Source organism: Schistocerca nitens, chromosome 5, assembly GCF_023898315.1.
Source record: "Schistocerca nitens isolate TAMUIC-IGC-003100 chromosome 5, iqSchNite1.1, whole genome shotgun sequence".
In the NCBI taxonomy this organism is placed as follows: Eukaryota; Metazoa; Arthropoda; class Insecta; order Orthoptera; family Acrididae; genus Schistocerca; species Schistocerca nitens.
This window is the reverse complement of record NC_064618.1, coordinates 362147712-362166285: the sequence shown is the minus strand read 5'-3', so window position 1 is coordinate 362166285 and position 18574 is coordinate 362147712.

The window sequence follows — 18574 nt, the reverse complement described above, 5'->3', positions numbered from 1 at the left end:
TCAGAGCCATTTGAACCATTTTTGAAATAAAAGTAGGGAAACAAAGTCGAAGTCTGATCATCTCGTCGTCGTAATATCACCCCAAACGTAAGGCATGCTGCAACAGACAGACGCTCTTTAAACAAAACAATCGTAAAGAGATTGCAGATAATTGCTTACAACGCACTATTTTGACGTTATGACTTGGCAGCATCAGCAGTGTAGTGTGCATCTCCTCATTTTAGGTTTTTTAATTTCTTTTTTATTTCTACGCCAACTGATGTCAACATGTGAATTCTGCTTTTAACGGTTTAGTCTCCTATGGACCACTAGTAACTCATCTTCGTGTTTCATCAGCACAACTGGAGACTATCCTATATTGGAAATAAACTCTAAGAGAAAAGAGACTCAGCAGAAGGAATTATGCGAATGGGACAGAAATCGGTCGATACACATATACTGGCAAATACATGATTACAAAAACAGAATGATTCATCAAGAGAAAGGGGTTCACAAATGGAGCAAGTCACTAACGCGTTGGTCCAACTCTGGCCCTTATGAAAGCTGTTACTTGGCTTGACATTGACTGATAGAGTTGTTGGATGCCCTTCTGAGGAATATTGTTCCAAATTCTCTTCGATTGACACGTCAGATCGTTAAAATCGTCAGTTGGTTGGAGGGTCCTGCCCACAGCGCTCAAAACGTTCTGAACTGGGGAGAGGTCCGGCATCCTTGATGACGAAGGTCAGGTTTGAAATGCATAAAGACAAGCACTAGAAACTCTTGGCGTGTGCGAGCGGGCATTATCTTACTGAAACGTAAGCCCTGAATAGCTTGCCATGAAGGACAACAAAACGGGGCGAAGAATATTGTGAAAGGATATCAATGATAAGATACGCTGAAGACGTTTCTGTCTTTAGTGAGTAAGAATTACAGGATATGCAGAACGGACCGAACGGTCTAATGAGTATAGATTGTGGACAGAAAGTGAATCGACGAAAGACGAAAGTAATGCGGCTTATCAAAAACGAGAATGGTGGTAAATTTAACACCTGGATTGGTGATCACTAAGCAGATGAAGTTAAGGAATTCTGATACCTACGCAGCAAAATAATCTATGACGGACGGAGCAAGGTGGACATAAAAAGCAGCTTAGCACTGAAAACAAGGCATTCCTGGCCAAAAGAGACGCCTACTTGTACAATTTTAGGCTTTAATTTGAGGAAGAAATTTCTGAGAATTTACGTTTGCAGCACAGCAGTGTATGGTGCCAAAATATGAACCGTGGGAATACCGGAACTGAAGAGAATCCAGGCATTTGAGATGTTGAAAATTATGTGGACGGATAAAGTAAAGAATGAGGAAGTTCCTCAGAGTTGGTAAGGGAATGAATATATGGGAAACACTGACAAGAAGAAGAGGCAGGGCAGTAGAATATCAGGGAATAACTTGCATAGTACCAGAGAGAGCTGTAGAGGGTAAAAAACTGCAGTGGAAGACAGAGACTGGAATACATCCATTGAGTGCGGGATGTCAACCTTCCTCGTTTACAGTATATTCTATGATGTTCATTAACAACGCCCAATCTCGTGTGCTTCTTATAATAAATATTTTTCGGGCCAGATTTATTTCCTTGTATTTATAGTTACAGGTTGTTCATTAATCCCGTTTCAACTTCGCACCATGAAACCTATCACAATCTTCTAAAGCGCAGCATTTTACTCGTACTTACCGGCACATGGTAGGACTGGAACAGCAGCGGATTTTGCAATGGAAGATCCGATAAACACGCCCCGCGACGTGACAAAGGCGGCTGCAACGTGACGGGCGCCAAGCCGTTATTGGCCGTAAGCGGCGCCAAGTCGCCTCTCCGCCCCGTCCACCTTAAGGCACTTGAGCAAACACCGGCCGGCTAACTGTTTACGTCGCAGGATCGTTAGTTAGGCTTAACGTCGCAACTTCCTTAAGTTTATGCGCGGTGCCTGTGATAAACTGCCCGAAATAAAAACAGGAGCGCCACTACGCCAACACACAGGGAGCGGAGGAGACCGTAGCAGCAGCTTAAGCACCCTGCCCTGCGATGACGCCCTGGCTTCTTGACCTTCTACGAACGGATCATACCGACTTATATTCCACATTTCAATTGTCGAGAGAAAGGCAAAGTTGAATCTAGCAGTAACTACTGTACCACAGAGATAAGGCACCGATTACACTGAGATATTTGCTTTGACGTACACTTTTCTTTAGCCTGTACCCACGAAAACGATAACTGTGCGTTTGTCATCCATTTACTGGTACAGTAACTTATAAAGAGAAGAATATTTTCTGGCACATAAGCCACGGAACTGTGCTTCGGCGTCATTGCTCTAATGCGTTAATCACACACAGTTTAGTGAATAGAAATTTTATATTAGCCGAAACATCATGACCACCTGCAAAAAACCGTGTTGGTTAACCTTTGTAACGCAAAAGAGCAGAGATTTTGCGCAGTGTGGATTCGACAAGTTCTTAGTAGTTTTCTAGACGTATGTGGCACGAGATGTCTAGGCACAGGTCACGCAATTCCAGTTAATTACATGCTGGTGAACTGTGAGGATAGAGCTGGCGCCGGATACCATCCCAAATGAATGGTGTCAGTTTCAGAACAGGCAGACTGGGTGGCCAAGACAGCAGTGTGACTTCGCTACCATCGTCTTCTGGCCTTGTGAGCGGACAGTTATCCTGCTGGGGGATGCCATCACTGTTGGGGAGGACATCAAGAATGAATGGATGCAGACGGTCCATATTAATGTTCACGTAGTCCACGGGTGTCGTGGGACCTTCAGATACAGCCAGACGTTCTGTAGAAGGCCACGTGAAAGTCCTGCATATCACTGTTGTATTCTGCCCACCAGCCTGCGTCCGTGATTTGGCTCGTCTTTCGACCAGCTCTTCGCCTGAGTGGCATGAGCATAGACCTGGTGTAATAATAAATGTGATTCGTCCAACCTGGTCCTACGTTTCCACTAACAATCTCGAAGTTCCCATGCTAAAACCAATCGTAAATGGCCAATGTCATTGCTTCAACATGAGAATACAATTGTGGAAACTCCTATTGACCAATGTGCCCTGAACCATATGCTCTGAAGCATTGTGCCTACACCACTGTTGTAGTCTGTCCACACATCTGCCACAGAAAGCTGCCTATCCTGCTTTACAGAGCGGTGAAGCCTCCAACACGCACGTTCTGTGGTGAGATCTGGAGGCTGAACACCTTGTTGTCTACTCGTGGTTTCACCATCCCTTTGACTACTTTCTGCAGATGTTCATGACAGTAGCAGTCGACTATATGCTCGTTCCTAAGCGCCGGTCCGTATCAATATGCCCTTTGTAAGTTGTTGCTCTAACGGTACCCCATCCACCTAGTCAGCAGGGGACCTGAGTTCGAATCCTGGTCCGACACAAATTTTCAGCTTGTCGCATTGATATAAATCAATACCCACTAATGTCTTTAATTCCTTTGTACTTTATTACTGAGAGAGGACAAATTATTCTCTCACCTATTTTTTCGCATACAGAAAATTATTAAAGACTTTGTTACAACGTAATGCACCTTGAGCGAGAGTCTAGAAAGTTAATGGCCTGAGCAGACGTTGATGGAGCTTGGTAGGGCACTAGAAGCATGAGGTATTTTTATGGTTCTTAGCTCGCAGAAAATGCGTGATGGAAGTTGGAAGCAATTGGCGGCTAGCCCATCCCTCAGAAAATCTCGCCAGGCAGGCCCACAGCCATACAGGGCAGACAGAGCAGCCCCTAGTCGAGACAGGTCTACAGCAGAACAACGCTCAGCTACCTGCTGCAGTGCCAGTGGAAGGATGGGCTGGGGGCAAAGGATTGAAGGGAAGCATCTACACACTGGAGTCGTAAACTGTACATTGTGTGCAGAGCCATGTGTAATAAAAGTTCACAAGTTTTCATGTTCGCCGATACTGCAAATAGGCCTGTGACCCACTCCCATCGGTCGCCTTGGTTGTATAAGAAACTCCGGTTTCCGAGAAACGTTTAGAGATAGAATCCTTAGTACACCTCATAGCTAGGACTAACATGCTCTGAGGCACAGGCGATTTAGATAGAGATCTTTAAGTTTGTATCTGTTCACATGTTGCCGCGGGAAATTACACAGCTTTCGAGAAAACCACCTTCCCCCTCTGCAAAAGCTTAAAAAAGCCAGTAATTGGTGGTTTCTTTTTATTTTTCAGGGACGCAGGTTTCTTAACTCTTGTGGCGGTTCGACATGAGTTTGTGCTGTCGTGTAGGAGGGGAGATTTAGCGCCTCTAAAGCCCTGTGATTGGCTCAAGATGGGGTGAAGGCGGTGTCGTTCGTGCACTTTGCGGGAAAATGGAATTTTTTATCTGGACAGGTGTGAAGCACTCGCGTTCTGGACTTCGGTCTGAAAGCATCTTCTGATCGAAGCTCTGGCATGTGTGGTTGGTACTTGGGAGCTGTCCTAAGACTGATTTCACTTGCGAGTAGTTAAACTGGGGAGCCTGTGGTGAAGTTCCTACTGTACCGACGATGTGACTTCAAATGTCTCGGACTATTCATTTGCTGAGGGCACACTTATTTGTTTTGGTTTACCAGTCTCGACATTTGGTATCAGTGTGTGCTCTGTCGTGTAAGTGAGCCAAATTGCTCCTTGTTACGATCAGTGAAATGTACCGTGATTTCAGGACTCTGGTAGAGAGTGAACTGCGATCCATCTGCCTGATCGCTAGAGCATGAGATTTTTGCATTTCATTTGTGGCCGCGGTCGATTCACAGGGGCCACCTCCGCATCTCGTCACTGCCGCGCACTTCTCGCCAGCTGCAATTTACATTGCCGCACGAGGCAAACAGGGTAATATACTGTTGCTCCGGCCTTGTCAGGGCGTACAGATCTCAATTGCTACTTGCTCTCAGTTGCACCTACATTGAGAACCTCTGAGATTATCAATCAAAGTCTGCTCAGCGTCAGACCAATTCAGACTGCGTTATCCACATTTTTAGGTTCAGAGTATTTGACTTACTTCTGCCACCCAGGATCCTTGTTCTCTTAACCCAACTGTTAGTTGTTTACAGTATTCAGTCAATAACTATAATTTATGTCTGTTTTTGCTTTTTATCTTTTGAAAAACTAAATTCTGCATATCTTATGAGTCAATTTAGATAGTCACCCCACGGGATATCTTTCATTGTGGCATCCCATGCCAGGATAACTTTCATTATTAAGTAGTTCACTTCATTTCTTAATTTTAACTCTTCTATATCTGGTCTCAAGTTCGCTTGCAAAAGGAAAATGGGGAGGAGTAATGTCTTGTAGAAAACCAAGATTCATCTTGTTCCAGCTGGTAGCATCCTGTAAGGGCCATGTCTAGTGTTGTTGTTGTTGTTGTGGTCTTCAGTCCTGAGACTGGTTTGATGCAGCTCTCCATGCTACTCTATCCTGTGCAAGCTTCTTCATCTCCCAGTACCTACTGCAACCTACATCCTTCTGAATCTGCTTAGTGTATTCATCTCTTGGTCTCCCCCTACGATTTTTACCCTCCACGCTGCCCTCCAATACTAAATTGGTGATCCCTTGATGCCTCAGAACATGTCCTACCAACCGATCCCTTCTTCTGGTCAAGTTGTACCACAAACTCCTCTTCTCCCCAATCCTATTCAGTACCTCCTCATTAGTTATGTGATCTACCAATCTAATCTTCAGCATTCTTCTGTAGCACCACATTTCGAAAGCTTCTATTCTCTTCTTGTCCAAAGTATTTACCGTCCATGTTTCACTTCCATACATGGCTACACTCCATACAAATACTTTCAGAAATGACTTCCTGACATTTAAATCTATACTCGACGTTAACAAATTTCTCTTCTTCAGAAACGCTTTCCTTGCCATTGCCAGTCTACATTTTATATCCTCTCTTCTTCGACCATCATCAGTTATTTTGCTCCCCAAATAGCAAAACTCATTTACTACTTTAAGTGTCTCATTTCCTAATCTAATACCCTCAGCATCACCCGATTTAATTTGACTACATTCCATTATCCTCGTTTTGCTTTTGTTGATGTTCATCTTATATCCTCCCTTCAAGACACCATCCATTCCGTTCAACTGCTCTTCCAAGTCCTTTGCTGTCTCTGACAGAATTACAATGTCATCGGCGAACCTCAAAGTTTTTATTTCTTCTCCATGGATTTTAATACCTACTCCGAATTTTTCTTTTGTTTCCTTTACTGCTTGCTCAATATACAGATTGAATAACATCGGGGAGAGGCTACAACCCTGTCTTACTCCCTTCCCAACCACTGCTTCCCTTTCATGTCCCTCGACTCTTATAACTGCCATCTGGTTTCTGTACAAATTGTAAATAGCCTTTCGCTCCCTGTATTTTACCCCTGCCACCTTCAGAATTTGAAAGAGAGTATTCCAGTCAACATTGTCAAAAGCTTTCTCTAAATCTACAAATGCTAGAAACGTAGGTTTGCCTTTCCTTAATCTTCCTTCTAAGATAAGTCGTAAGGTCAGTATTGCCTCACGTGTTCCAGTATTTCTACGGAATCCAAACTGATCTTCCCCGAGGTCGGCTTCTACTAGTTTTTCCATTCGTCTGTAAAGAATTCGTGTTAGTATTTTGCAGCTGTGGCTTATTAAACTGATTGTTCGGTAATTCTCACATCTGTCAACACCTGCTTTCTTTGGGATTGGAATTATTATATTCTTCTTGAAGTCTGAGGGTATTTCGCCTGTTTCATACATCTTGCTCACCAAATGGTAGAGTTTTGTCAAGACTGGCTCTCCCAAGGCCGTCAGTAGTTCCAATGGAATGTTGTCTACTCCGGGGGCCTTGTTTCGACTCAGGTCTTTCAGTGCTCTGTCAAACTCTTCACGCAGTATCGTATCTCCCATTTCATCTTCATCTACATCCTCTTCCATTTCCATAATATTGTCCTCAAGTACATCGCCCTTGTATAGACCCTCTATATACTCCTTCCACCTTTCTGCTTTCCCTTCTTTGCTTAGAACTGGGTTTCCATCTGAGCTCTTGATGTTCATACAAGTGGTTCTCTTATCTCCAAAGGTCTCTTTAATTTTCCTGTAGGCAGTATCTATCTTACCCCTAGTGAGATAAGCCTCTACATCCTTACATTTGTCCTCTAGCCATCCCTGCTTAGCCATTTTGCACTTCCTTTCGATCTCATTTTTGAGACGTTTGTATTCCTTTTTGCCTGCTTCATTTACTGCATTTTTATATTTTCTCCTTTCATCAATTAAATTCAATATTTCTTCTGTTACCCAAGGATTTCTACTAGCCCTCGTCTTTTTACCTACTTGATCCTCTGCTGCCTTCACTACTACATCCCTCAAAACTACCCATTCTTCTTCTACTGTATTTCTTTCCCCCATTCCTGTCAATTGTTCCCTTATGCTCTCCCTGAAACCCTCTACAACCTCAGGTTTAGTCAGTTTATCCAGGTCCCATCTCCTTAAATTCCCACCTTTTTGCAGTTTCTTCAGTTTTAATCTACAGGTCATAACCAATAGATTGTGGTCAGAGGCCACATCTGCCCCTGGAAATGTCTTACAATTTAGAACCTGGTTCCTAAATCTCTGTCTTACCATAATATAATCTATCTGATACCTTTTAGTATCTCCAGGGTTCTTCCATGTATACAACCTTCTTTCATGATTCTTAAACCAAGTGTTAGCTATGATTAATTTGTGCTCTGTGCAAAATTCTACCAGGCGGCTTCCTCTTTCATTTCTTAGCCCCAATCCATATTCACCTACTACGTTTCCTTCTCTTCCTTTTCCTACACTCGAATTCCAGTCACCCATGACTATTAAATTTTCGTCTCCCTTCACTATCTGAATAATTTCTTTTATTTCATCATACATTTCTTCAATTTCTTCGTCATCTGCAGAGCTAGTTGGCATATAAACTTGTACTACTGTAGTAGATGTGGGCTTCGTATCTATCTTGGCCACAATAATGCGTTCACTATGCTGTTTGTAGTAGCTTACCCGCGTCCCTATTTTCCTATTCATTATTAAGCCTACTCCTGCATTACCCCTAGTGTTACAGGTGTATAAAACCAGCGACATCAGTGGCTGGCGATGATGAGAAACTCGACGACACAGGAAGTGGTAGAGGATTTCTTCCTTTTTGTAAGCAGCGTCATCTGTATAACTGCGATCTAGTAGACGCAGGCTGTCAACCTCGTCTGCAACTGAATATTTACTGGTATTATGAATGAAATAGACCTGGGCAGGACCAGACCAAACACTCGCAGCGTGAGGTGTGAGAAAGAAGATGGAACTAGGAATACACACACATCAAAAAAAGTTTTGCATCACCCCAGTTCCCAGAACTCCTAAAGATAGATGTTGACTGTGGATATTATATCACAGACACAGTCCCCTTTCACGGTTCAAAGATATCACTAAACCCGCCCAAAGATGTAAACAACCATGCGTGAGCAGCGCCTATTAGACGGAGGGGTCCGACAGCCCATCAGTTCCAGTCATTCCGCCAGGAAGGAGGTACACGGCTCGTGTTGTCTGTACTTCACACATGCCTAGGCGGTCAATACCGCGGTTCGATCGCGTCCTCATTGTTACCTTGTACCAGGAAGGGCTCTCAACAAGGGAATTGTCCAGGCGTCTCGAAGTGAACCAAAGCGATGTTGTTTGGACATGGGGGAGATACAGAGAGACAGGAACTGTCGATGACATGCCTCGCTCAGGCCCCCCAAGGGCTACTACTGCAGTGAATGACCGCTACATACGGATTATGACTCTGAGGAACCTTGTCAGTAACGCCACCATATTGAATAATGCTTTTCGTGCATCCACAGGATGTCTTGTTACGACTCAAACTGTGCGCAATAGGCTGTATGACGCGCAACTTCACTCCCAACGTCCATGGCGAGAACCGTCTTTGCAACCACGACATTATGCAGCGCGGTACAGATGGGCCCCAACAACATGCCGAATGGACTGCTCAGGATTCGCATTACGTTCTCTTCACCGATGAGTTTCGCATATGCCTTAAGCCAGACAGTCGTTGAAGACTGTTGGAGAGAACACGGTCAGAATGAAAGCCTTAGACACATTGTCCAGTGAACGCAGTAAGGTGGAGATTCCCTTCTGTAGTCATGTACGATGCGTGAATACTACCCTCCGACCGATACTGCAACCATATCGGCAGCATAATGGCGAGGCATTCGTCTTCATGAACGACAATTCGCGCCCCCATCGTGGGCATCTTGTGAATGACTTCCTTCAGGATAACGACTTCACTCGACTAGAGTGGCCAGCATGTTCTCCAGAGATGAACCCTATAGAACATGCCTGCGATAGATTGAAAAGGGCTGTTTATGGAAGACATTACCCACCAACCACTCTGAGGGATCTGCGCCGAGTCGCCGTTGAGGAGTGGGACAATCTGGACTAACAGTACCTTGATGAACTTGGGGATAGTATGCCACAACGAATACAGGCATGCATCATTGTAAGAGGACTTGCTACTGGGTATTAGAGGTACCGGTGTTTACAACAATCTGGACCACCACCTCTGAAGGTCTCGCTGTATGGTGATACAACGTGCAATGTTGGCTTTGATGAGCAGTAAAAAGGGTGGAAATGATGTTTATGTTGATCTCCATCCCAATTTTCTCTACAGGTTCCGGAAGTCTTGAAAACGAGGCGACACAAACCTTTTTTTGATGTGTGTAGAATATAAAGATATTACTAAAAGTAGAAAAATTACAACTCACAGTTATTGTGACCAAATCGACATTGACATTTTATAACTGTTTTAAACCAGATGCCAAGAGCAAGAATATGTAAACAGTAACTTAAGTAAATGCATGAAGGTGGAGAGTAACGCAGAAGTAGGGTTACAATCATGCTATGGAAGAAATTGATGAATAATGTTATGAACATCTGTGACGTAAGTGACAAACTGGTGATAAAATTTGCAATTAAATACGCCAGCTTAGTAATTATACAAATCTATTTTCCAGCTTTTGCACACGATGATGATGGGATTGAAAAAGTATATGAAACAGAGAAGTGTATATTGGGCGCTTTTGATGCCAGAGTAGGGAGTGATTTTGAAACGAGGAAAGCAGAACAATTTGGTTTAGGAATCTCCAGCAACATAGGAGAGTGTCTACTTCATTTTAGTGAGGAATATGACATGTTGATAAGAAACACATCAGGTGAAGTGCTAAGTGAAGGAGGTAAACACGAAAAATTTCAGGTGATAATGACATGAACAAAAAGATTTTGTTAGTATAGAGAAGATATAAGTCAAGCCTTAGGTACTCATGATTAGACAATCTATGATAATGTGCCAGTCTTAGCAAAATGAAATTTAACATGTAAAAGAAACCAAAAGAAGTGTTCAAAAATATGGAATTTTGAGAAAAATAACGAACCAGCTGTAAGAAGGTATTTGCCCCAGAACTAATATTCTAAACAACAGCGATATTACCTTAACATCAAGGATCACAGTGAAAGAAATTGTAACAAATTCAGCAAACGAAGTACTGGAAAAAATGAAATACAGGAAACCGTAGATAACGGGTAATATAGCAAACTTGTCTCAGGAAAAGTATAAAAACAGAAACAGATACGGAAATTCGAGAAAGATACAGTGTCATAAAGAACACCACAACACCAGAATGCAGAATGGCTAAAGAAGAGGAATGAATTACATATGTAGTGATATGGAAGCATGGACAAAATGGAATGAATAACAAAACATGCTGAATGATTACGAAATTACATTTCAAGGCAAGGATAGAATCATTTGTGGTAAGATATGAACAATAAAATCTATTGTTTGAATGCAGATGAAATAGCTGACAGAAAGAAATGTTATTCGAAGAACTTTACAGAGTAAAAAAAAAAATATTGCAATAGAACCTCCAAGAAGAAAAAGAAGTGCTATAAGTGAAGCTAGTATTCCCATTAAAAAAAATTGAAAGGCATTGAAAGAACTCAGACCAAAGATAGCTCCAGGTCCTGATGAGCTGCTTACAGGACTCTTGCTAGATTTTGAAGATAAGAGAAAATCAGTTTTTTAGAAATTCTACAGACCTGTTTCAGATGACTTTTTTTCAAAGTAAGACAGTATTCATTCATGAAAATTGGATTCAGTAGCTGGTACAGTTATAGAATGCTAAGCCTAATTTCATATGTTGCAAAAATACTCACATCTGTAATTAAAATAGTACAAAATCAAAATAGAACGAGAGCTTGAAGAGGATGAGTTTGGTTTTATACCAAAAATACGGAACTCTGAATGCATCATAGCGCTCAATAACCTTCTAGAGAAATGGTTGTTTAAAATAAAGATACATACATAGCCTTTATTGATCTAGAGAAAACATTGGACAGTATTAGCTGGAAGAACTTTCAAAGATCTTGAAAGGTGGAAGAACGATATTGAACTTACACAAAAAGTCAAAGTGTGAGGATAGAGATTACCGATATTGGAGAAGAATGTAAAGCCAAAATAAGAAAAGAGGTAAAAACAGAGTGCTCATTCTTTCCTATTTTGTTTAACCTTTATATGGAAAAGATTATGACGATATTCAAAGAAAAAATGCAGTACTAGATTGAATAGAAGCGCCGTTCACTGCATCCAGTTACCGGATTATATTGTCTTCACTGTTGATACTGGAAGTTATACCCAGAATATAGTTTCTAAATTGCGAGTAATTATGGAAAAGTTTCAAATTAAAATCAGCAACAAAAACCCAAAATTATGGAGGTAGGTAAGTCAAAATAAGTGAGACGTCTGAGAAGTAACGAATTAAATAGAAAAGGTTGATAAATTTTAGTAGTTAATAACCATAATTACTAAACACAACAGACACAGCATGAAGTCAGAAAAAGAATTGCAACAGCTAAATATTCTTTCGATGCATGAGGACTACTACTACTCAACAAGCCATCTGGTTTATAAACGAAAAACATCGAGTTAAGACGTGCTGCAATAAGTTTATGAAAGTTAGACTCTGTTGAAGACAGGAAGAAGGCTTTTAGTAGCGATGGAAATGTGGCTTTGGAGAGAGCTGACGAGGGCCATTGGGACGGGAAGAAAACCACCGGAACATATTTTGGAATAGAGCAATGAGCGGAGAAATCCACCCCCTCACATTCAATTCCGCAGTCATGTAAATCACGTTTGAGTTTATGCAGGTTTGTTTCCTTGTTAGCTTTATCTTTGTTTCGGTCAATAAGTGAGTTACTACGAGGTTTAGGGCTAATGATTCTTTATTAATTTCCTTTCATAACTTTTTCTTGCACTTAAGACCATAACGTGCATGTGTACACAGGAACAGATTTCTGGGCCAGCGTTTTGATTCTCTTGCCCCTGTTCTGGGGGAGGAATTGGAAAGCGATTCCATGCCCGGCGGGAGGTCGATCGGACGACGCCATCCAGGTATGCTTCTGGGGATAGTGCAATAGCTTTCAGAGAGTGTGTGGGAGGCTGCCAAAGGAGACAGCAGGAGGTCTTTGTTCCGTATGCATGGTGCCGCACTGGCAGTCCTGGTCTCCTCAGAGACGCAAGGGCAGATAATACGGAGGGGCGGAGATATGGGACTAACTTTAGTTTCAGTCTTGGAGGTCGAACGAATAGATACCAGCTAATGCACGTTTTTTTATCAGGCCCGCGACTGAGGAATGCGATCAGTAGGACTCTCAGGACCCGATCGCGTCTTTGCTGGACTCAGGCGGTCAGTAAGCAACGGAAAATAATGTGCTTGGTGTTTGTCTAAATTATTATTGGAAAAAAGTTTATAGGAATTACCTAGAGGAAAAAGGTTTATTGACACACAGTCAGCATGGGTTTAGAAAACATCTTTCTTGTGAAATACAACTAGCTCTTTATTCGCATGAAGTGTTGAGTGCTATTGACAAGGGATTTCAGATCGATTCCGTGTTTCTGGATTTCAGAAAGACTTTTGACACTGTACCACACAAGCGGCTTGAAGTGAAATTGCATGCTTACGGAATATCGTCTCAGTTATGTGACTGGATTTGTGATTTCCTGTCAGAGAGGTCACAGTTCGTAGTAACTGACGGAAAGTCATCGAGTAAAACAGAAGTGATTTTTGGCAGGCGTTCCCCAAGGTAGTGTTACAGGCCCTTTGCTGTTCCTTATCTATATAAACCGTTTGGGAGACAATCTGAGCAGCCGTCTTCGGATGTTTACAGATGACGCTGTCTTTTATCGACTAATAAAGTCATCACAAGATCAAAACAAATTGTAAAAGGATTTAGAAAGACGTCTGAATGGTGGCAGTTGAACGTAGATAACGGAAAGAGTGAGGTCATCCACATGAGTGCTAAAAGGAATTTGTTAAACTTCGGTTACACGATAAATTAGTGAAATCTAAAGGACGTAAATTCGACAAAATACGTAGGAATTACAATTAGAAACAACTTAAATTGGGAGAAAAACATAGGAAACGTTTTGGGGAAGGCTAACCAAAGACTGCATTTTATTGGCAGGACACTTAGAAAATGTAACAGATCTACTAAGGAGACTGCCTACAGTATGCTTGTCCGTCCTCTTTTAGAATACTGCTGTGCGGTGTGAGTTCCTTTCCAGATAGGACTGACGGAGTACATCGAAAAAGTTCAAAGAGGGGCATCACGTTTTGTATTATCGCGAAATACGGGGGAGAGTGTCACTGAAATGGTACAGCATTTTGGCTGGACACCATTAAAAGAAAGATGTTTTTCGTTGCGACGGAATCTTCTCACGAAATCCCAATCACCAACATTCTCGTCCGAATGCGAAAATATTTTGTTTAAATCGTCCTACATAGGGAGAAACGATCACCACGATAAAATAAGGGAAATTTTAGCTCGTACGGAAAGATATAGATGTTTGTTCTTTCCGTGCGCTATACGAGATTGGAATAATAGAGTGTGATTTGCCGAGAATCCATGTATATGTAGATGTAGATGTCGCTGGAGGGTTTTTTTTTTTTTTTTTTTTGAGTGCGCTTCCTGCCTTCGGCGGGAGCGAATCTGATTGGCCCTAGCCCTCTTCGACACGTGAATGGGAGCTTAAATTTTCTTGCAATTTTTTTCTGATTGCAAATTGCGTCTCGTGTGTACACAGCGATTGGTCGAGTGCTAATTTAGCTAGCACTGCATCTGGACTGTGTGGAGGTAGTAGCCATCCGTCCATGTGGTTGATCGTACACAGTCTTCGAATTTCGATGCAACTTTGTGTGGAGACGACGCTGGTCGACGGATGCAGATGGCATCGCAGAGCTGTGCCCACACCCAGACGCCGGCCGCTGTAGCCTGCGAGTCAGACACGGTAAGGAGAGATAGATTTCAGGTTAAAGAACTTCTGGCAAAATTAAACGGGAGAATCAAGCCCGGCCAAGTATTGTACATTTGTCTCCTTTCGATTCTGAACCTGCCAGAGCTGCGCTGTCACTCACTTGATGAAACTCACACTTGTGATTGTGTGCTGTGATGTTTGAAGCCACCGAACTACACTCCTGGAAATGGAAAAAAGAACACATTGACACCGGTGTGTCAGACCCACCATACTTGCTCCGGACACTGCGAGAGGGCTGTACAAGCAATGATCACACGCACGGCACAGCGGACACACCAGGAACCGCGGTGTTGGCCGTCGAATGGCGCTAGCTGCGCAGCATTTGTGCACCGCCGCCGTCAGTGTCAGCCAGTTTGCCGTGGCATACGGAGCTCCATCGCAGTCTTTAACACTGGTAGCATGCCGCGACAGCGTGGACGTGAACCGTATGTGCAGTTGACGGACTTTGAGCGAGGGCGTATAGTGGGCATGCGGGAGGCCGGGTGGACGTACCACCGAATTGCTCAACACGTGGGGCGTGAGGTCTCCACAGTACATCGATGTTGTCGCCAGTGGTCGGCGGAAGGTGCACGTGCCCGTCGACCTGGGACCGGACCGCAGCGACGCACGGATGCACGCCAAGACCGTAGGATCCTACGCAGTGCCGTAGGGGACCGCACCGCCACTTCCCAGCAAATTAGGGACACTGTTGCTCCTGGGGTATCGGCGAGGACCATTCGCAACCGTCTCCATGAAGCTGGGCTACGGTCCCGCACACCGTTAGGCCGTCTTCCGCTCACGCCCCAACATCGTGCAGCCCTCCTCCAGTGGTGTCGCGACAGACGTGAGTGGAGGGACGAATGGAGACGTGTCGTCTTCAGCGATGAGAGTCGCTTCTGCCTTGGTGCCAATGATGGTCGTATGCGTGTTTGGCGCCGTGCAGGTGAGCGCCACAATCAGGACTGCATACGACCGAGGCACACAGGGCCAACACCCGGCATCATGGTGTGGGGAGCGATCTCCTACACTGGCCGTACACCACTGGTGATCGTCGAGGGGACACTGAATAGTGCACGGTACATCCAAACCGTCATCGAACCCATCGTTCTACCATTCCTAGACCGGCAAGGGAACTTGCTGTTCCAACAGGACAATGCACGTCCGCATGTATCCCGTGCCACCCAACGTGCTCTAGAAGGTGTAAGTCAACTACCCTGGCCAGCAAGATCTCCGGATCTGTCCCCCATTGAGCATGTTTGGGACTGGATGAAGCGTCGTCTCACGCGGTCTGCACGTCCAGCACGAACGCTGGTCCAACTGAGGCGCCAGGTGGAAATGGCATGGCAAGCCGTTCCACAGGACTACATCCAGCATCTCTACGATCGTCTCCATGGGAGAATAGCAGCCTGCATTGCTGCGAAAGGTGGATATACACTGTACTAGTGCCGACATTGTGCATGCTCTGTTGCCTGTGTCTATGTGCCTGTGGTTCTGTCAGTGTGATCATGTGATGTATCTGACCCCAGGAATGTGTCAATAAAGTTTCCCCTTCCTGGGACAATGAATTCACGGTGTTCTTATTTCAATTTCCAGGAGTGTATATCTCTTTCTTAGTTCAGCTCTGGCCTTCTTTCCGCTTGTTTCAGACAATGCCAATCTTTAACTATTTCACTCGCTTGTTAAACTTATTCGATTCACTGTTTTAACTCTTTGTAATTGATTATACCACCCGACAGATTTTTAAGATGGTGAACAAACGATGAAAATGCAGCCATTACTTTGTGTTTCTCACTGAAGTGCACGCCAGCACATGCCCTCATGTCCTAAACTCATTAGGGTTCTGTGCCCTGCAAGAGAAAATTGCTAAAAATGTTAACAATGTGTCATCCCCGGTTGTTCTTTCTGAAGTTCAACAACTGAAATCCGTTGTGAAGGTTTCTCTCTAAGACCGAATTATGGCTAATAATAAATTGACAATTCATAGAACTTGGAAGATTTGGTACCCATGATAGAATAAATAATGTCAGTCACGTTATTAATAAACAGTTAGCGCTCAGCAAACAAAAGTCCTTGCTATAAGGCGAAGTAACCCACTTTATTAAAAGTGTGTATATGTCGGGACTACATTCAATCTGCGCACGACAATGTGGCAAGCTACACTGTGTCAGATGTTTGATGCCATAATGTTTCAACTATGTTCTACGACCGAAGGTAGTAATGTGCGAAGTATGTAGAGAATACAAATATTTCCAATTCTTACTGAACTCATTAAAGAAAGAGCCAAAATGATCGCTGCTGCGACATAGATCTCGAATGTCCTTTGATAACTGAAAACGAATGATAATAATGTCAAACCATTTTTGTATCTCTAAATCGTACTGAGGCAGATTCAGCAGCATTTGAATGATATTAATATTACAATGGTGTTTTAATTAGCTAGAACAGGCACTGCCAACAGGGGAAACGGTGACGGTTGAAATTAAGTTTATCAGGACAGTCAGAAGTCGCGATAAGTATGTTTTATTTCTACTGGCTTCAGTCTATAATTTTGCAAGAACGTCAGAAACTCTGAAATTATATTGTCACACTTTTTTGTATTAATTTCCAGAGTTTCTGATGACGCTCTTGTAAAATTATAGAGTGAAATCGGAAGAAGTAAAACACATTGATTGCGACTTGTGGCTGACCTAATAATGTTAATTTTAAATTAAATAAGAAAACGTCTAAGGCCTAGTGATCATCTAGATTAATAAAGATATCAGTCTATGGCCAATATGTGTTTATTTTTCGACATTAAGGACTAGCTGAAAAAGATGCACTTTGCTTGGTCTTTATTTTCATTTGTTTTCTTATAATATTCAAGATCACTTTACAACATTCGAGAAAAATGAACATTCAAAAAATCGTAAAAATGTTAGTATTTAACGCTTCATAACACTCTCAAATGCTAAAAAATACTTTGAACACTCTTAAATCCAGTTAACTATTAAACATACAATAATCTGAAATAAAATATTCTGTCGTTCACTTATTGTATTAAACATACAATAATCTGAAATAAAATATTCTGTCGTTCACTTATTGATATATTTAGAGAACAATAAGAACATTCCAAAACATTAATAAATATCCTAGAATGTTAAAGAAAAATGTACAACCTTCTAGAACATTCTAGGACATCGTAAATCATTCAATACCTCTCGAAAACGTTAAGGAACACTCTGGAATAATCTAGATCTGTTTGGGTTACTCTTGAACTTTCTAGAACATTCGAAAATTCTTTTTAGCATTCAAGAATATTCACAAAAGCTCGAGAAGATTATAAACAAATCCCAGTATTTTACTTTGGATATAGATGTTAGTACGAAAGAGACAGAAGATATCCAAGTCACCACCACAATGTGATTCTGACCACTTAAAACGCTCATATCTCCACAACCAAGATTACTGGAACACTACGTAACTCATTTCACCATCTTGTTTCTTCAGCAGTTTGTCTATATTTGCGGAGTGTCTCACTCAGTACCCTTTTCTAATGTAAATGAACTGATGGAGATGAGTTAGGGGGCCGCCCTAGACAACCATTCCATCTCAGAAGAGGGAAACTAAAGACAGCACGAGATACAAAAGGCAGTGTTGTCAGTGGATGGGTTTGGAGGTATCTTAAACTTCTTCCACAAATACATCAATAAATATATGGTCGGAGTTGCTTTACTTAGAAATGTACTGAGCCATTTTCTATCAGGTGTCAATTAAAAATTAAACTTTTGTATACCGAAATTTTAAAGCTAAACTCAATCATCACACTCTCAATACAGTGTCTAGGTGCTAATCGTACTTGAAATTACAGTTTCTGAAATGAAATGGCAGTTTGGCAGATATGGGCAGAATTCTCAGAATAATTACGGTTATTTCTTTATATTTCCTTGATACTTTATTTGTTTTAGTTGTGTGGTTTGATGACTTATCAATGGCCATCCTTATTCCATTACATTCAGAGTTTATCAACAAAACAACTGGCGATCCCACTTTAATCTTAAACGCTAAAATGGTATTCCTGGCAATTTCATCTAATTCAGATATTTGGTGGTAAAATTAATACTTTCATTTGCATCGACCACTGCGAAGGCTGATTTATACATTCTTTACTTGTCGCACATTTCGTTTTTAATTTCTAAAGTAATACATTCAGTTACTTCATTTCTTATTGCTAAAATGG